At 40.1% G+C, this 15,670-nt stretch overlaps 1 protein-coding gene and 1 pseudogene across 2 annotated transcripts in view; both read right to left on the bottom strand.

Annotated features, from left to right (window-relative positions):
* Positions 1-15,670, bottom strand: part of OPHN1 (oligophrenin 1) — a 315,778-nt gene that overhangs the window by 273,772 nt on the left and 26,336 nt on the right. The gene's annotated exons all lie outside the window — the stretch shown is intronic.
* LOC123628808 lies at positions 2,479-2,768 on the bottom strand (annotated as a pseudogene).

The following is a 15,670-nucleotide window of genomic DNA, read 5'->3' as shown; positions in this document are numbered from 1 at the left end:
AAATACTGATTTACTGACCTGTTTATGGTAGAACATCTCAAAACATAGTATACATAAATGAAAAGGTGCTTGGTCCTATCATGTGACCAAAATGTGACAGTGTTATAAGTTGTTAAAAGCTATGAAGACAGCCTATGTTAGAATCTAAGATTCACCACTTATAATGAGTTTGATTACAAACAACTTTTAAACTTCTCTATGTCTCAGTTTCCTCACCTGTAAAATTAGTATAACATCAGTCCCTAACTAACAGGGTGGTTATAAGTATTAAATGAGACAACACATGCAAGTACTCAGCCAAGTACACAGAATAAACTTTCACCAAATATTAGCTATTATTATTAACATTGACCTAGGTTTAAGAGTAGGTCTTCATAATGGGTTTCTTTTGTGGGTGATGAAAATATCCTAAAATTGATTGTGGTGATGGGTATACAACTTTGTGACTATTCTAAAAAAAAACATTGAATGGTACACTGTAAATGGGTGAATCTTGTGTGAATTATATTTCGATAAAGCTATTTAAAAAAATAACCCCCCTAAAAGAAAAGGTCTTGGATCTATACATGAGTTGCAATGGAGGGTAGAATAGGAAAGGGCTCTCCCCAAAAGCAAGTTATCAACACTATTTGCCCAAAGTCTGTAGAATCCATGAGGTTCACTTTTGTTTTTGGTGACAGGCAAGATCTTTGTAGAGTTTGGTCCACCCTGAGGAGGGGTGAGGGTCATCATGCTAAGCATGGAGCTTACATTGAAAATGCTACTGAATAGGATCAGAAATGAAGGGGGAGGAAAACAGACCACCTCTCATCTCAGACCAAATGCAGACTGCCTAAGTCTACTCAAAAAGCATTTTGGCCAGCCTGAGCAAGAGGTCTCTACTAAAAATAGAAAGAAATTATATAGACAACTAAAACTATAGAAAAATACAGAAAAAATTAGCAGGGCATGGTGGCACATGCCTGTAGTCCCAGCTACTCCGGAGGCTGAGGCAGGAGGATTGCTTGAGCCCAGGAGTTTGAGGTTGCTGTGAGCTAGGCTGATGCCACGGCACTCTAGCCTGGGCAACAGAGTGAGACTCTGTCTCAAAAAAAAAAAAAAAAAGCATTTTGGCATGATCAAAAAGGAATTAAACAGGCAGTGCTGAAGGAAAAGCCTCCAAAGGGAGGCTCAACATGGAAAACAAGAAAAAAAAAGGAAAACAATGGGCCCTCCAAAAAAGGACAAGCCCCTAGATTCTCAGAAAACTCCAATTTGTTCTTCCAATTCTTTCTCTGATCCACAAGAGATCTAATCACAGTTTGGGAATCTCATGGCAGAAAAGACGATTCTGTGTTTACTTCTTTGCCTCAGTCTTACTGGTGACAAAGCCAAGATCTAGAAGCCACTTGACCTGGGAGTGAGTTCAGAATCATTTCCCCAAGGAGAGACCTTTCCCAGGTATCTGATCAGTCCACACTCTGACCTGGGATAAATAACTGGAAAGTGAGAAGAAATTTATGTCATCTACAACTTATGAGAGAGGAATGATTGAAGAAAAAATAAAGAAGCTGGTGATAATACTTGATTCCTAGTGAATACTGGGAAGGAGTTATAGAGAAGAAAGAAGAGAATAGATTGTAAGCATTTCAAATATATGTATATTTTTTCAAAATACACTTAATTTATTTATTCAACATTATAAGTAATAAAAACTCCTTTAATATCAGAAATCCCCCAATTCTTCAAAATTAAAAGCTACAGTGCCTTTTAGGACTACATGGAATTAATTTTTTCAGATTATATACTGTCTGTAAAATTCAATATTAATATGTTGATATTTCTTTCATATCTAACCTAATGGGCATCCAAAGATTTTAATAGTATCCTCCCCATCAATCCTACCTTTCCCAGTCATCCTTAATATTCAAGTCTCAATTTTTGGCCCAATCTATTAAAACTTTAACAGCATTTTCCATTTTCTCAACCAAACACATTTTTACACTACCCATTCCCCTAAGTACTAGGGAGAAAAAGCACTGGCAAACCACCAGCAGTGCAGTGGGATAAATGCCGATGATTCAGATAACTGCAGAAAACGGAATTTACGTTCCTGTGACTTTCTCAAAACCAGGCAAAAACATATGTATCCTGTACTACTGATGTTATTTGTATGTTTGATTTGTATAGCACACAAATTTCTCTTTTCTACCAGTTTTCCATAAATATTAAAATATCACAGAGTACTGATTTTTTCTGAGTTTTCAAAATGATTATGAGATTTTCACTCTATTTAACAGAAAAATAAAACCAAGCTGCCAAACCTATGGGTTAGGCAAAAAAAAGTTTTTTTCAATAAAATGTAGAAATATTTTAATTTACATATTACGATGAATCAATATGGAGTCAAAATCCACAATTACATGTTCAGAAAAATTCCACTCAGAATAATCAGTTTCTGTACAAAGATTTACAGGTGTCCAAGTACGTAGGTTTTCTTCACTGTGCGACAGAGTTTAGAGGTTCCACTCGAATATTCCCCAATCAAGTACAGAATCTGTCTCTTCATCAATTTCTCCAATGACTGCAACATTGTCACCTCTTACCATGTATGATCCTAGTACCACTTACCCTACTGCCTGTGAAAAGCTGAATACTTGTTCATGGTTTTCATCCAAAATCAAATTAATGGTCTGGTCAAAAATTTTCAGTGTTCCCACAATCATTCTCCCATCAGAAGTAATAACATCAACAGTTTGGTTGATACAGGTCTCCAGGGCAGACGTCATGCTGCTTGGCCCAGCAATTCTAGGCAACAGAGTGGCGCCGGCTACAAGTAGAGCTGATCAAATATATCTCAACTTAAGAAAATGGTCACCCTCTAGATCCTTAAGTAATTTCCCTTATATCAATGCCCCCTCCCATTTATATTATTTCAAAAGTAGAGTTTTATGGGAGGTACCATTTTCTCAGGCTGTCACACAGCAGACACACAATAAATTTCTTGAATAAAAACTGGAGTATATTATTCTTTGGTTAAATCCCATATTCTACCACCTTTTGACCATATTTATACCGAGTAAGACCATCTCACCAGTCAAAAAGCTCTAAGAGCACAAAAACATTAGTATAAAAGTATTTAAATGGGCCGGGCGCGGTGGCTCACGCCTGTAATCCTAGCACTCTGGGAGGCCGAGGCGGGTGGATCGCTCGAGGTCAGGAGTTCGAGACCAGCCTGAGCAAGAGTGAGACCCCATCTCTACTAAAAATAGAAAGAAATTATCTGGCCAACTAAAATATATATAGAAAAAAATTAGCCGGGCATGGTGGCGCATGCCTGTAGTCCCAGCTACTGGGGAGGTTGAGGCAGTAGGATTGCTTGAGCCCAGGAGTTTGAGGTTGCTGTGAGCTAGGCTGATGCCACGGCACTCACTCTAGCCCAGGCAACAAAGCAAGACACTGTCTCAAAAAAAAAAAAAAAAAGTATTTAAATGAAGCTAGGCATGGTGGCTTATGCCTGTAATCCCAGCACTTTGGGAGGCCGAGGCAGGAGGACCCTTGAGGCCAGGAGTTCAAAACCAGCCTGGCCAACACAGCAAGACCCCATCTCTACAAAAATTAAATTAGCTGGGCACGGTGGCATGCACCTGTTGTCTTATCTACTCAGGAGGCTAAAGTAGAAGGATCACTTGAGCCCAGGAGCATAAGGCTGCAGTGAGCTATGATCATGCCACTGCACTCCAGCCTGGGCAACAGAACAAGATCCTGTCTCTAAAAACAAAAAAAAAGTATTTTAATGGGTCCCTCAAAACATATTCCATGAAAGGACACTAGTCTAGAACTCAGAAAAGCTGGGTTTCAGTCCAGTCTTGGCAATAGTTGTATAACATTGGAGTAGATTTCTCTGGTCCTCAGTTTCCCCCTCTGAAATATGAGGAGTTTAAACTAGATCAGTAGTTCTCAACCACAAGGCAGCACTACTCTCAAAGGGGTATTTGGCAAGGTACATAGGTGATTTTGCTTGGCAAATGACTGGCAGAGGTATGCATTGCAGGGCTGGTAGGGAAAGCTAGGAATACTAAACATCTAGCAATGCCCAGGACAGGTAAACACAATGAAGAACTATCCTGTCCAATATCAAGAGCATATTACTCACCCTCCCCCGAGAAATAACTGGACTAAATAATTAAGATCTTGTCAACCTCTACAATTCTTTGCCATAGGCCAATGTAGCAAAGAATACTGCTAAACTGTGGTTGATTGTCTATTAAGTCTGAACAGTGGTAAAACAGTCATGTTTTTCTTTGTAAACAAGGAGAAAAGAAAAAGAAAAAAGGAAATTACTCTACATTTCATTTTCTAAAATGTGCAATTAACAAAACCTTCCAGAAACTGGAGTTATAAGAATAAGATCTGAATCTGGCAATCAACCTTACAACTTAAGAACTTAAGACATCTCTCTCTCTCTCTCTCTCTCTCTCTCTCACTCTCTCTCTCTCTCTCCCCCTCACACACACACACACACACACACACACACACACACACAGGAGGAACCTTATTAACTGTGACCAGATGTTTCTTAACAACCATTTGTTTAAAAAATCACAAACAGTAAATTCCATTAGACTCTGTTGTTCACATTTGAAATCCAAGTAAGTCTGAGTTAGGGGAAAGTAAAAAAAAGGTTGGAAAGTGTGCACAGAACAGCAAGATGTTCATTCTGCTGGTTCCATGTGTTTTGTGCCAATAAAAGAACATGGGTGGTTGTTTTGTTTATCAGCTTCATCCCAAGAGTGAAGAGGGTGGAGCTGGAAAAGCTTTGCTTATTAATATAATTTACTATTTTTAATGCCTGCTCTCAACTGCTTCCCACAAATCTGCATTATGTACTCTGCCTTATGGAAGGGAAACGGTGAACTCATTCTATCTGCTACTTGTCAACCTGAAGGTACATCGGTTAGAATAAAAATTCTAATTCCAGGGACTTAACCACAAACGATTGTGAACCAGTAGTTAACTTACTGATACAATACCAGAGACCAAAAAAGCTTCCAGCACCCTAAGAGAAGAAGGGCCAACATTGAAATAGAATCTTTTGAGGAGATGGCTTTGAGAAGAAATAGCTTTTCTGATTTTTCTGGACACAAATTATGATAACTCCATCCAAACCCACTGCTAATCAAAGCCAAATTTAACCCCTTCCTGAAACTAGACAAGAGATTACAGTGAATAAACCATTTCCTTTTAAGGATTCGTTCTTTTTAAAAAGCAGTTATTTTCTATGGCAGAAAAGGCAGAGCTCTCTGGCCAGCCCCACCTTGGCAGCAGTCTCCTAGAATATAGCCTAGAGTTCCAGAAATTTAAAAATCCTGAATCTGCACTAGTAGCTTTTGCCAGTGGCCTCACTGGGCTGGTATCCAAACTCTAAGGCCTAATGTTTCAAAATAAGGCCAAACCCAATGCTGAACAATCATCCTTACTGTTTACCAGTGTCTTACTTCTAAGAATCTTTTGCTACCAGCAAATTCTCATATATATGGGGGAAACTAATATTCATATGTGGCCCTGATGAATCCATTATTTGCCCTGCCAAGTCGATCTATCTGCAACTGTTATTAACCTTCACAGACCTACACAGCCCTTGTTAAGGGCCAGTTGTGTGGGTTGGTTTACTTTGTAAACTGAATAAGGAAGGAGAGGGGCAAACATCTCGTCTCCATCTAATATTTGCAAAGGGTAGAATATAAGAAAAACCTAGGTAAGCTCTAGCAACTTTAATGCCACAGTGAACTTTTAACTGTCAGAATGCTTCCTTCACTCACCTCTGTTCCCAAATATCAGAGAACAATAAACAAAGGGTAATGAAGCCAGACCACCAAAAGCTACCTGTGTTTTATTCATTTCAAATAAGCATCTCAAATTTATGTCCAAACAAAACTCTCTTTTCTCCTCTTCTCTTCTTCTTCTTCCTCTTCCTCTTCTTCTTCTCTCTCTCTCCCCATCTCTCCTCCTCTCCCCCCACTGGCAAGTAATGATGGCTCCACTTTCTAAGCATATACTAAATCTCTGCACATTTCTCACCACCTCTGCCCCCTAACCACCACTTTAGCCCAAGCCACCATTATCTCTTGCCCAGATTACTGCAATAGCCTAACTGATTGCCCTGCTTCCACTCTTACTCCTATAATCCATTTGGCTCGAAGAAGCCAGAAATCTCTTCTAAAAATATAAACCATGAAACTCTGTATTTCATTATCCTGTTGTTTCTTCACTGCACTTATTGCTATCAGATAATACTGTATTTATTTGTTTCTAGTGTATTTTATGTCTCTCCCTATTAAAATTCAAGTTCCATAAGAGAAGGGCCTCGGTCTGTCTCTTTCACCAACGTATCTGCAACATCTAGAACAGTGCCTGACATACAGGAGATGTTCAATAAACATTTGTGGAATGAATGAGTGAATGATTACTGGACAGACTGTTAGTGAGCACTTATCTGACAAATTTGTTCTAGGTGCTATGGCTGATGAAGACAAATAAGATATAGTTCCTGCCCTGGAGTAGCTTATAGGAAGGGCAGAGACATGAAATCATTATAATACAATGTGGTGAATACAATAATAAAAGTATAAATCAAAGGCACTTGAAGTATTATAGAAGAGGAGTCACTTGGCTGTGTATGGGCACAATGCAGAAAGCTTTGAAGAGGGAAGAAATTTGAGCTGGAGCTTGACGAATGAGTACATTTTCCAGATTGAGAAAAACTGTGATGGGTGTAGCATGCAAAGGAAACAGCACAGGCAAAAAATGGAGTCTTAAGCAAAGATATGGGGCACAAGAATGTGGACTGTGTTCAGGAAACAATAACTAGTTTGGTAGGTGGAGTAGATGACATATGTGGGAGGAAATGATAGAAAAGGAAGCTTGAAGAGGTGGGCTGTGGTCAGATTATAAAGGGTCTTATATGCCTAATTAAGTTTGGTATTAATTCTTATATAGACAGTGAGGAGTGAAAGAGATTCATCCATTCAACAAATATTTATGGAGTGTCTGATCGGATTCACTTTTTAGGAAGATAACCCAGGCAACGGGGGCAATTCTATAGCATAAAAATTGTGTTTAATGCTAACATACTTACAGATGAAATGATATGATGTCTGAGAATTTGCTTCAAAGTAACCCAGGCTCAGGGAAGGAAAGTACTACGTGAAGGGTAGATAAAACAGATTTGGCCATATGTTAATAATTGTTGAAGCTGGGTATGGGGACATAGAAGTCCTTGATATTATTATCTCTACTTCTGTGTATATTTGAAATTTTCCTTATTAAAAATGGAAACAAATTTAACTAAGTTTACAATGGAAATAATCTAAAATATGTAGTAATAAGACCTTATTTAGTAATAAATTATGGTAGATACATAGAATGGAATACTATGCAACATTTTTAAATGATAGCAAAAAATTCACAAGGACATGGGGAGATGTTCAATATGTGTGACTTAGTAAAAAAGAGAAGTTATCAAAAGCAGTACATATACTATGTTCCAATTTTTCAGCAGGATGTACAGCTTGATAGATCAGAGTTTCTGACACTTACTATGTGACCTTGGGCAAGGGAGATAATAGCATTTACCCATCATAAGGTTTTTGTAAGGATTATATTGATATAATAAATGTAAAGCCCTTAAAAGCTTATTATTATCAGCTACATGTGGCAAGAGATACTTAAAAAAAAAAGGAGGCCAGGTGCGGTGGCTCACGCCTGTAATCCCAGCACTCTAGGAGGCTGAGGCAGTAGACTGCTTGAGCTCAGGAGTTTGAAACCAGCCTGAACAAGCACAAGACCCTGTCTCTACTAAAAATAAAAAAATTAGCTAGGCATTGTGGCGCACACATGTAGTCCCAGCTACTCGGGAGGCTGAGGCAGGAGGATTGCTTCAGCCCAGGAGTTTGAGGCTGCAGTGAGCTATGATGACACCACTGCACTCTAGCCAGAGCAACAGAGTGAGACTCTGTCGCAAAAAAAAAAAAAGGAAATTGAACCTCCCTCCTTACTCCCCCTTCATACAAAAAAAGGAAAATACTAGAAACAATTTTAATGTCCAAAATAAAACAATGATTAGATAAATTGTGGTATATTTATTGATTTATTACGTGAATAATTATTGAGGACCCACTATGGACAAGACACTGGAAATATAATGGTGATCAAGACATAAAATGGTTCATACCCTTGTGAAACTTGCAGTCCAGAAAAAAAGGGAAATAAATAAACAAGCAATAACATTGAAGAGCCATTACAGTGTTCACAAGAAATGTTTAAGCATATGGGGAAATGCTTATGATTTAAAGATGTTGGTGGCACACACCTGTAGTCCTAGCTACTCGGGAGGCTGAAGCAGGAGGATAGCTTGAGCCCAGGAGTTCAAGGTTACAGTGAGCTCTGTTCACACCACTGCACTACAGCATGGGTGACAGAGTGAGCCACTATCTCTAAAACAAACAAACAAAAAGTACAAAGGGGCATATAATAAAGCATAAGTCTTTGTCTTACCCTTGTCCCTCAGCCCCCAGGTTCCTACCTCTAGAGACAACTACCATCAGCAGTTTCTTTTTCTTCTAGAAATAAGGTATGTAAGAACAGTCTGTGGTAGGCTGAATAATGTTCCCCCAAAGATGTCCACATCCTAATCCCCAGAACCTATGAATATGTTACCTTATATGCCAAAAGGTATATGCTTGTGATTAAATTAAGGATTTTGGGATTAGCCTGAATTACCCAGGTGGGCCCAATGCAATCACAAAGGTACTTATAAGAGGCAAGCAGGAGGGTCAATGTGTGAGAAGGCAGCAATATGACCATGGAAGCAGAGATTGGAGAGATGAGCTTTAAAGATGGAGGAAGGGTCCAGGCATAGTGGCTCACGCCTGTAATCCTTGCACTCTGGGAGACCAACGCAGGAGAGTCGCTTTTGCTAACCAGTTTGAGACCAGCCTGAGCAAGAGCAAGACCCCATTCTATAAAAAATAGAAAAATTAGCCCGATGTAATGGTGTTTGCCTGTAGTCTCAGCTACTTGGGAGGCTGAGGCAGGAGGATCACTTGAGCCCAGGAGTTTGAGGTTGCAGTGAGCTATGACAATGCCACTGCACTCTAACCCAGCAACACAGCGAGACTCTGTCTCCAATCAATGAATCAGTCAATCAATAAAGATAGAGGAAGGGCCCACAAGCCAAAGAACACAGGAAGCCACTAAAAGCTGAAAAGGGCAAAGAAACAGATTCTCCCCTCAGAGCCTCCAGAAGGAACCAGCCCTGCCAATACCTTGACTTTAGCCCAGACTTCTGAACTCCACAACTGTAAGAGAATAGATTTGTGTTGTTTTAAGCCACTAAGTTTGTGGTAATTTGTTACAGAGGCAGTAGGAAAACAATAAAAGGTGTACACATTATCAAAAAATACAGTTTACTCAGGAAAAACAAAAGTTTGAATTGTCTGAGCCCACTTATATGCAGATTTTCTTCCACGCCTGTATACATGAATTTTCTTCTGCCTCTGCCACCCCTGAGACAACAAAATCAACCTCTCCTCTTCCTCCTCTTTCTCAGCCTACTCAGTGTGAAGCCTAGGATGAACCTTTATGATGATCCACTTCCACTTAATAAATAGTAAATATGTTCCTATTCATTAGGAATCATTTACATTGTAATTTTCTTTCTTTCTTTTTTCTTTTCTTTTCTTTTTTTTTTTTAAGAGACAGGGTCTCACTCTGTCACCCAGGCTGAGGTGCAGTGGCATGATCATAGCTCACTATAGCCTCAAACTCCTGGGGCTCAAGGGATCCTTCTGCCTCACCCTCCCAGGTAGCTAGGACTACAGGTGCACACTACCACACCTGGTTAATTTTTCTTATTTTTTGTAGAGACCAGGTCTTGCTATATTGCCCAGGCTGGTCTCGAACTCTTGGCCTCAAGCGATCCTCCTGCCTTGGCTTCCCAAAGTGCTAGCTAGGATTACAGACATGAGTCACCATCCCCGGCCTTGAAACTGTTTTTTCCTTCAAATGGCTACCAACATAACCCAACAACCATTGTCAAATAATTCATCTTTTCTCCACTGATCTGAAATGTCATCTTCATCTGATGTGACATTTCTGAGTTCAGTCTATTCCTAGCCTTTTAGTTTGTTCCATTGTCCTTATAATCATGTACCAATACCACAATGTTTTAACTACTGTAGCTTAATAATATATTATATTTTAATCTTTGATAAAACTAGTCTCCCCTAATTACTCCCCATTTCCTAATTTCTCTGGGATTTCATGCTTGGTTGTTTTTACATATGAATTTTACAATCAGCTTGCTTAGTTAATAAAAAATGTATCTTTATTTGCACTGAGTCTAATTCACCTTAACAAATTTACTTAGGTGAACTGATATTTTTATGTTATTATCTTTCTTTTTCAAGAATATGACATGCCTTTCTATTAGTCTCAGTCTTCCTTTATGTCCCTCAGTAATATTTTCTTCTTGTAGAACTTATATATTGTTTATTAAATTTATTCTTAGGTATTTTTTCTTTTCTGTTGCTAACAAAATAGGGTCTTTCCTTCCATTGTATATTCTGATTGTCACTAGTTTATGTCAAAATGATATCAGGATGCCTGAGGAATCTAGTATCCTTCTTTGAATGTATATCCAGGATTTAGACCAACAGATTACTGAAAGTGGAGGCTGGCCAGCGGGACCCTCAAGCATCCCTCCCTGAGACAGAGCAAGGAGGACTACCTTGTATGTCCAGTAAGGACCAAGGCTGTGGAGGCTAAGTGAATCCACATGCCCTCTCCCTAAGTCCAAAGCAAGGGGACTTGTGTGAGGGACATCCAGGAAGTCCCTGACTCTGAATACTAATGAGTAACCTGCTCTCACAGTATGAGCCTCTGTTAAGTAGTAACTGGCTAGAAGGTTACACATTACTCTTCCCCCATCCCAGGGGAGCTTGCCCCTAGAAGCATGGGACTCTCTCTGGACTGAGGTGCTCATGGAAACTGCAAATAACTGGGTCCTCTCTGGGTGGCCAGTGAAAACTACCTCCTTACTGTAAGCAGCTCTTGCCTTGGGAGCAACATTAGTCCTGCTTAGCAAGAGCTGTGTTGGAATACCCTCCGGCACAGTTCACCCAGATTTCTTTAATCTTCTCTCAGCCTGTAATATAAATTCTATTCAGATAAAATCATAGCAATTGTTAACGACTTTTTCCTTTGGTTGTTTTTTTCCTTCTAACTTCTAATTGGCTATAAACTAGGGATCACAGGGGCTTGCTAAAGGATTCCCATAGTTACAAAACAGGCCTCCCCGGTGCCCCAGGCCTCTTATCAGTGAAGCCCATTACATTTCTCAAGTGCAAGTCTGCAAGTGTCCCAGTAGCTGAGTCCATTTCCACACTATGGCCCTATTACATCCCGAGAGTCTGTTTCTTTTGGCCTTGCATGTACATATGTGTATGTGTGTGCGTCTGCTAGGTTAACTAGTTAACCCCTTCTTAATTCCCTGGGCTTTTTTTTCTTTATTTCCACCATCTTCCTTTTACCACTGGCAGATCTAACACTGCTCTTCCTTGTTACTTTTTCTTCTTCTCATATCAGGCTCTTCCCATTCTCCAACAGTAACAAAAAGATGATTTAATGATCTTGCTTGGGGTAGGGGGACTGCCAGGAGAGACAGCCCTGGGGCCAGCTGTTTCCTAATCAGAGCATCTATAAGAAAAGTACCAGACTGGGGGCACAGAGTGCTACAAAGAAACTGAAGCTGTCCTTGATCTTATGTTGTCCTCTACCTTTTCTCTCCACCTCCATTTACTAGTTCTTTATTTGCTGGTATTTTGGGGAGGCACTTTGATGCTTGCTCACAACTGTATGTGTGTGCACTTTCCTCAACTTATGTTCTATCCAATGAGAGAAAGGCCCACCTAAAGATCACCTTCTTCCACAGGGCCGCAATGCTTGCATGTTTTGGTTTTTCATTGGCTGCACCATTAATTGATTTCAGCTGCAATTATAATAATCCCGTGGAACGGTTTCCAAGGATTTCAAGCCAACATATTTTTCACTTGAAATTTTCAAACCCACAAAATGTTCTCCAACCCCTTCTATGTGTTCCACTGCTGTGGTGATGATGCATTTAATGGTGGAAAAGAAACCACATAGGAACACAGGGCTATCAGGCTCATAAAGAAGCCACTTGCTCTGGTATGTGGATCACATTTACACAGTATCACACAGCTAAAGCCCTAACATAAAGGCAGTTACTGCCTCAGACTGAGAGTTAGGAAGGCTCCTCAATATATATAAAATCTAATACCAATCTTCTCTACCAAACAGGATTTCCCATCTCATAGAGTGGCCCCACCACCCATCCAGAAACCAGGGAATCATCCTTGATATCTCCATCTCCCTTGCCTTCTATACCCAATCCATCACCAAGTCACGTTGATGTAAACTCCTAAATATCCCTTTAACATAGTCCTCATCCAAGCCATCTGCATCTCTCGCATGTACTACTGCAACTACCACCTCATCAGTCTCCCCTCTTCCATTCTTCCCCATATTAAATTCATTCTACGTTGTGCAGTCAGAGTAAGCTCAAAATATAAATCACATCACTTGAATCTTCCTGTTTTAAACCCTCTGATGGGTTTACACTGTATCTCCTTAGCATGGCCTCCAGGCCCTGAGTGCTCAGGCAACTACTCAGTCAATACCTTCCAACCACACTGGTCTTCTTTTAATTCCTTGAATGAAAAAAAAAAAAAAAAAAAGAACAAGCTCTTTCCAAGTTCAGAGTCTTGGCACACACTGCCTGGGATGTTCTTCCTAATCCCCTGCCCATATCTGTGCGTGGTTGGTGCCTTCTTCTCATTCAATTCTCAAATTAAATGTCATCTCTCCTGAGAGGTCTTCCCTGACCACTGTACCAGAAGAAAGTCCCCCTCTATTATTCTCTAAGCCTCTGTTTATTCCCTTCACAGTTTTTATCACAACTTACTATTATTTTATTTGTCTGCTTACTTGTTTTTTGCCTGTCTCTGGAATATAAGTTTCATAAACGCAGAGACCATGTTAGTCTTATTTACCACACTATCCCAGTGCCTACTATATAAAAGGTGCCCAATGAGCCTCTCTTAAGAACTTCAGTTCTGACTGAGCTGAACACTTCCTTATCCCCCTCCCTTGCCCTTCCTCAGTATCCCGGATTAGGTTTTTGCAGTATTCTTTTCATAAAGTCTTTACCATGTGTGGTAGGTATTAGCGCTATTCACCGAATATTACCAAGTCCTCCTTCAAGGCACCTGGTCGGATCGCACTTCCTCACCTGCCTCAAAGGCAGCTATGGCCATATAACTTGCTTTGGCCAACGTACTACAAGCAGAAGTAATGTCTGTTATTTCCACCAGAAGCTTTAAGAGCCATGGAGCAAACCCGCATGTTCTTTACCCCCTTGCCCCAGTGAACATAAAAGCACGAGTGAAAATGGAGCTTCCATCATCCTCGGCCTCTAAGTATCTATGATAAGCAGAGACCCCAGCCAGACTTCCATGGATATACATCATGATTGAGAAATAAGCCTTTGTTGTAAGGCCATTGAAATTATGGCGGTCATTTGATACTCCAGCACAATGTAGACCATTCTCACTGATATACATTATCACTGATTGTTAGTACTAGATTCACAAACAGATTTATTTTAATGCCATAGATTTCCACTCTTGCATCCAACTGTCATCCCAGATGTGTTCACACAGTCACTACTTCCCAGTGCATAGCGGAACTTCACCATTCAATCTATGACAAAAGCAGGATTCTTAGAGAGGGTTTTGGAGAAAAGTTGTTTTATATACTAAACACTCTAAGAGTGTGGCTGATTGGTCACAAGAATATCTTACCTTGAAAAGAAAGTAAGAAAAAAATAGAAACATTAGGATAATTATATTGAAAGAGCTACACAATTCAACTAACAGTCACTGAATGTTTATTATGAGCCAGACACTGTGCTAAATGGCATGAGATATACAATGATAAATCAAAACCGATCCCTCACCAAGGAAAGGAGGTAGATAGTCACAAACACAGCTAACTTAATAACAACACAGATGGCTCAAGTGTGGTGTAAACAACGTATCAGTGACCATCAGAGGACAAGGTGTTAAATCTAACTGAGAAGACATCCCAAAGGTTGTAGCATTTGGGCCTGGCCTAGAAAGATTCTATCCAGTAATATATCTGGAATAGCAAAGAAAGTTAAATAAAACTCTACTCAATTCCACAAATACTTTCTGAAATCTTGGTATATGCAGGGCTCTAGGCTTCCAATTATACAGTAATACAATGACTATTAAGAGACAACTCTTGTCTTCCAAGAGCATCCATCCTATGTAGCAGTGAAGATGAATGCATAAATATCTATAATATCGACCATCATACCAACATCTTGAGGTAAATTGTCCCAAGAGAGTTTGAATGAGAAAGAAATCACATTCAATTGGTGAGATCTGGGAGAAATGCAAGGAAAAAGTAAGATTTAGGATGGGTCTTACAGGATTGGGAGGATTTCAACAAGAGTATTCCAGGAAAAATGAATGGCCTGAGCAAATGCGTATGAGGAGGAACAGAGGTGAGCATAGGTCTGGAGAACTGTGAGGAGTCCAGATTAGCTTGACAGCAAAAGATATAAAGGGAGGTAGCAGGAGATAATGTTGGAAAAAATGGTTGGGCCCATAATCTTGAAAACCTCGAAGGTCAGGCTGAACACTCTTTTCTTTTTCTTTTCTTTTTTTTTTTTGAGACAGAGTCTCGCTCTGTTGCCCCGGCTAGAGTGCCATGGCGTCACCCTAGCTCACAGCAACCTCAAACTCCTGGGCTTAAGCGATCCTACTGCCTCAGCCTCCCGAGTTGCTGGGACTACAGGCATGCGCCACCATGCTCAGCTAATTTTTTTTCTATATATATTTTTAGTTGGCCAGATAATTTCTATTTTTTAGTAGAGACGGGGGTCTCACTTTTGCTCAGGCTGGTCTCGGACTCCTGATCTCGAGCGATCCACCCGCCTCGGCCTCCCAGAGTGCTAGGATTACAGGCGTGAGCCACCACGCCCGGCCCACTGTTTTCTTGCAGAAGCTGCCAGTGTGGGAAGCCATTGAAGCTTTCTGAACAGGAAGTGGCAGAGTGCTTTGGTTTGGAACAGTCCATCTGGAATCAGTATAAGATGAACTGAAGGGGAAAGAGATAGACAGTTGGGGACTAGAATTTGCTCAGGCAAAAAGTAACAAGGGTTTGAAATGCAGCAGCAAGAGGGCCAAAGAAAAGGTGGAGATAAATGTAAAAGACACTGCTAGAGGTAAACCTACCAGACTTGGCCATTTATTGGATGTAAAGTTCATGGGAGAAAGGAAGAAAGAAAGGCTGTCTTTGAGCTTTCAAGTCTGGCTGACAGGCAGACTAGGGTTAACATAAACCAAAATAATAAAGTCAGTAGGATATGGGGAAAATGCTTAGCTGGATTTTGACTCAAAGCAAAGACAAAGTAAATAATGACTAAATGTCAGTTTAATCTCATCATTAAAGCCCAGGTGTAAATAAATTCAATATATATCTTATATTGATAGACCTCATGATCTGTTCTCTTCAAACAGAC

This window comes from Lemur catta, chromosome X (assembly GCF_020740605.2).
Source record: "Lemur catta isolate mLemCat1 chromosome X, mLemCat1.pri, whole genome shotgun sequence".
NCBI lineage: Eukaryota > Metazoa > Chordata > Mammalia > Primates > Lemuridae > Lemur > Lemur catta.
The sequence above is the reverse complement of the archived record's forward strand: the minus strand, read 5'-3'. Positions and strand labels throughout refer to the sequence as shown.